The sequence below is a fragment of the Limanda limanda genome, chromosome 4 (genome assembly GCF_963576545.1).
Source record: "Limanda limanda chromosome 4, fLimLim1.1, whole genome shotgun sequence".
Taxonomy (NCBI): Eukaryota; Metazoa; Chordata; class Actinopteri; order Pleuronectiformes; family Pleuronectidae; genus Limanda; species Limanda limanda.
Window position 1 is genome coordinate 31,576,561 of NC_083639.1, and position 5,552 is coordinate 31,582,112.

Genomic DNA, 5,552 nt, shown 5'->3' on the forward strand with positions numbered 1-5,552 from the left:
CAGTTTGTCAAAGTCCAGAGGTTTAGAGCAAATACTACAGTTATTTCGATTGCATAAACACTGAAATCAAAAGAATTACACAATTATCAAAACCTTACACTCAAGGAGCATAACATGAGCCCAGATCTGCACCACTATCAGCACAATGTCAGACTCACACTTTTTGCAAAACAATACACACAGTGATCTGCCAAACACACTACATTAGACACAGAAGTATATCAGGATGTCAATTCCTTGCAATTCCAAAGCACTGACTGTCAAATGACCCCCCCCCCCCCCTATTAGCCAAGTGTTTCAACACAGCCATCGGGTGTGCAAACACACGATTGCTAAATTGTTGACACACCAATCAGGTTTAAACACGATACAAATGCAGCAGCCGAGTTCACCTGACTTCAACCAAAATGGAAGGAGTCAGAAGAAGAAGAAGAGTAAGGGTGAAAGGGGGATTCCACGGAGGAGGAGAAGGCTGCGGCTGCAGCATGAGTATGTGGAGGGATGTATTGTTCACTTTAGCACTGTGATGTTGCATACTGCACACGTAACCTTTATCATGTACATGTAGTGTATACCAGACATATGCTGAACTACACAATCTTGTCTTTCACTGTATTTCAGAGAGTTTTACAGATGGATGCTGAGGAAATCCTGCATGAATTCATATATATAGATGAGGAAGGGTTCAACCTGACATACGCAAGAAGGAGAGGCAGATATATCATTGGCCACGAGGCTGTAATCAATGTACCAGGGCAGCGGGAGGGGGGGACATCACCCTTTGCGCTGCCATCACACAGAATGGGGTCCTCCTCCGTCACACCTGGGCTCTTACAACACACCTCACATTCTCACATGTTTGTAGATTGCACAACCTTGTCACAGCAGTAAACCACAGGCACCAGATGCAATACACTGTCATCTGGGACAATGTGTCCTTCCACCGCTCTGCTCTGGTCCAGAACTGGTTTCAACACCATCCACAGTTCACAGAACTATACCTTCCACCGTACTCTCCCTTTCTAAACCCAATCAAAGAGTTTTTCTCTGCATGGGGGTGGAGGGTTTACGATCCCCCCCCCCCCAGGCTCAGGTACCCCTCATTGAAACCTAAAATGGATACAGAATTTTCTGGTTGACTGATATTTGCTGAGCTTACAGTGTTATGCACACTCCAGTAGTAGCATGAACACTGGGACATGTTTTGTTTTGATTCTCAATGCTGACTGATTTGGGAATATGGAGAGAAATAAATTCTATTTTCATGAGTCTCATGAATTTATTGTCTATTTGCACTTTCTCTGTGTACTTCACTTACAGGACTCTAATCACTGAGAACTGGATTGCTAAAAGTGTTTTAGGTTAGCAACAGCAGTGTGTAACTGGCTCAAACAGAATTAAGTCATATGAAGCATGTGTGTTTCATATGGTAACAAAATATGGTTTTGATAAATTAGTGTATAGTTTTTACAAGAGTGTTTCATTTTGCAAAGGATCTGAGGTGTTCTAATGATTGGGTGTGTGGTTGTGCTAATTGTGTGTAGTGTTTGAAACACCGGGCCCTGTTTTGAAAATCGTGCTTAAGAAATCGAGAAAAACTGTAACTTCAGCAAAACTCACACAGTGTGTTGGTATTTGTTTTGTGGACATTTTTAAGTTTTCACTTGTCCTGCTGATGATATAGTATAAAGTATAGAGTTCTATTCAAAGTAAGTATAGTGTGTGAAGTATATGTTTATTAGTGTTTGTATATGTGTGTGTGTATTCGTGTAACAGTGTTTGTATTACCTATGTGTGTAGAGACACTGCTGTATAATGTAAGTGTATGTTAAAACCACTAGATGACAGCAATGTGATGTAGTTGACTGTGTGTAGTCAGTGTGTGTTTGTGTGTGTGTGAGTGTTGTCAATGTGTGTGTAGTCAGTGTGTGTGATTAACATGTCTCTCATGTTACTTCAGGACAATAACAATTTTTTCTTGATTTTAAAATTAAGTGACGTGTTTGTGTGATTTGTTATTCATTATTGTCATTATTCTGTGTGTTTATGTGGTTGTGTTGCTTTTAGTTGTGTGTTTTCTGAATTCGTACTTGTCATGAACTTGGTTGGGTTTTCTTTATCATTATGTTTTTGTACTTTGCATTTTGTGTGTTGAATCGTTTTTATTTAAATGTAAACACGGTTCTGTAAAAGAGAAAGAACATGTGACTTCATTTGTAATTTAAAATCAACTCACAAGCTGTAAAATCAGCAACAAAACTGCACTGACACAATCTTGTTGATTCATGGTTTAATTTTCTTTATTTTAACAATGTTTGTGACACAGTTTGGTTCATTCATCAGTTTACATGAACTTTGTGTGAGTCCAGACAACTCATATTTCTCACTTTATTAAAATCATCATACATGCAGAGACGTTCTGTTTCTAACTTCTGACTCAGGATCATAAAGAAATGTCAGAAACGTTGTTCACTTATTTTCATGTTTAAATCATTAACAACAAGCAGCATAAACAACACAACAAAGTCACAATCACGTTACTCACATCTTTAAAATGACAATTCAGAGAAATAAGAAGAGCTCAACTCCACATGTGGATGAGAGGATTAAAGTAAATCAGCTTTAAATGACACTTTGAGTTGATCCTTCCTCATGAGCTGGATTCACTCGGTCATGTTGCTCAGTGATTAACGATCAGACGACGTCTTACGATCCTTCTCCTGCTCTTTGCCTCGCTACCATGTTACGTTTGCACAGTTAGACGTGTTTACGGTGAATAAGATGAAACTGGTGTAGGAGACTGATCGGAGGTCGTTTACCACAGACTGAATGTGTCGTGTTGTTTGATTAGAACGTTGATGCTGTTCTTGACTTTGATGAAATGACTCTTCAACCCTGTGATTGGTGAATATTTTGAGACAATCTGATTTGCATAGGCCTTCGTCAAATCTTTACCGTCACAGGGGTCTCCCTCCGGCATGAAATGAACTATATCACAGTTGGACTCAATATTTATTATAAGACAATACACTCTGATGCATGAATATATGTAGCAAGATACTGTCACATCGATTCTGGTGTTAGTGGTCAAGTAAGTCTAGTATTTCTCCAGCAACTGGTCCAGGTCCTGCAGGTACAAATCCACAAACGTGTTGATGGAACCAACTTGAGTTGCCCATGTTTTCACGCTTGATCTCTGAGACTCGACCCCACGACCACCAGACTGAACAAGTCAGGAAGCAAGAAGATAAAGTCCAGAGGCAGCTGCCATGTGAGGAGGAAGCTCGAGGACACCAGCGACCAACCAGGTCTGTGGAGAGGCAGGCGTCTTTGTTGATTCTTCTGTCGAGTGCCAGTTTGTCAAAGTCCAGAGGTTTAGAGCAAATACTACAGTTATTTCGATTGCATAAACACTGAAATCAAAAGAATTACACAATTATCAAAACCTTACACTCAAGGAGCATAACATGAGCCCAGATCTGCACCACTATCAGCACAATGTCAGACTCACACTTTTTGCAAAACAATACACACAGTGATCTGCAAAACACACTACATTAGACACAGAAGTTTATCAGGATGTCACTTCCTTGCAATTCCAAAGCACTGACTGTCATATGACAGTCAGTGCCCCCCCCCCCCCCCCCCTATGAGCCAAGTGTTTAAACACAGCCATCGGGTGTGCAAACACACGATTGCTAAATTGTTGACACACCAATCAGGTTTAAACACTATACAAATGCACCAGCTGAGTTCACCTGACTTCAACCAAAATGGAAGGAGTCAGAAGAAGAAGAAGAGTAAGGGTGAAAGGGGGATTCCACGGAGGAGGAGAAGGCTGCGGCTGCAGCATGAGTATGTGGAGGGATGTATTGTTCTCTTTAGCACTGTGATGTTGCATACTGCACACGTAACCTTTATCATGTACATGTAGTGTATACCAGACATATGCTGAACTACACAATCTTCTCTTTCACTGTATTTCAGAGAGTTTTACAGATGGATGCTGAGGAAATCTTGCATGAATTCATATATATAGATGAGGAAGGGTTCAACCTGACATACGCAAGAAGGAGCGGCAGAAATATCATTGGCCACGGGGCTATAATCAATGTACCAGGGCAGCGGGAGGGGGGGACATCACCCTTTGCGCTGCCATCACACAGAATGGGGTCCTCCTCCGTCACACCTGGGCTCTTACAACACACCTCACATTCTCACATGTTTGTAGATTGCACAACCTTGTCACAGCAGTAAACCACAGGCACCAGATGCAATACACTGTCATCTGGGACAATGTGTCATTCCACCGCTCTGCTCTGGTCCAGAACTGGTTTCTACACCATCCACAGTTCACAGAACTATACCTTCCACCATACTCTCCCTTTCTAAACCCAATCAAAGAGTTTTTCTCTGCATGGGGGTGGAGGGTTTACGATCCCCCCCCCCCCAGGCTCAGGTACCCCTCATTGAAACCTGAAATGGATACAGAATTTTCTGGTTGACTGATATTTGCTGAGCTTACAGTGTTATGCACACTCCTGTAGTAGCATGAACACTGGGACATGTTTTGGTTTGATTCTCTATGTTGACTGATTTGGGAATATGGAGAGAAATAAATTCTATTTTCATGAGTCTTATGAATTTATTGTCTATTTGCACTTTCTCTGTGTACTTCACTTACAGGACTCTAATCACTGAGAACTGGATTGCTAAAAGTGTTTTAGGTTAGCAACAGCAGTGTGTAACTGGCTCAAACAGAATTAAGTCATATGAAGCATGTGTGTTTCATATGGTAACAAAATATGGTTTTGATAAATTAGTGTATAGTTTTTACAAGAGTGTTTCATTTTGCAAAGGATCTGAGGTGTTCTAATGATTGGGTGTGTGGTTGGGCTGATAGTGTGTAGTGTTTTGAAACACCGGGCCCTGTTTTGAAAATCGTGCTTAAGAAATCGAGAAAAACTGTAACTTCAGCAAAACTCACACAGTGTGTTGGTATTTGTTTTGTGGACATTTTAAAGTTTTCACTTGTCCTGCTGATGATAAAGTATAAAGTATAGAGTTCTATTCAAAATAAGTATAGTGTGTGATGTATATGTTTATTAGTGTTTGTGTATGTGTGTGTGTATTCGTGTAACAGTGTTTGTATTAACTATGTGTGTAGAGACACTGCTGTATAATGTAAGTGTATGTTAAAACCACTAGATGACAGCAATGTGATGTAGTTGACTGTGTGTAGTCAGTGTGTGTTTGTGTGTGTGTGAGTGTTGTCAATGTGTGTGTAGTCAGTGTGTGTGATTAACACGTCTCTCATGTTACTTCAGGACAATAACAATTTTTTCTTGATTTTAAAATTAAGTGACGTGTTTGTGTGATTTGTTATTCATTATTGTCATTATTCTGTGTGTTTATGTGGTTGTGTTGCTTTTAGTTGTGTGTTCTCTGTATTCGTACTTGTCATGAACTTGGTTGGGTTTCTTTATAATTATGTTTTTGTACTTTGCATTTTGTGTTTTTGAATCGCTTTTATTTAAGTGTAAACACGGTTC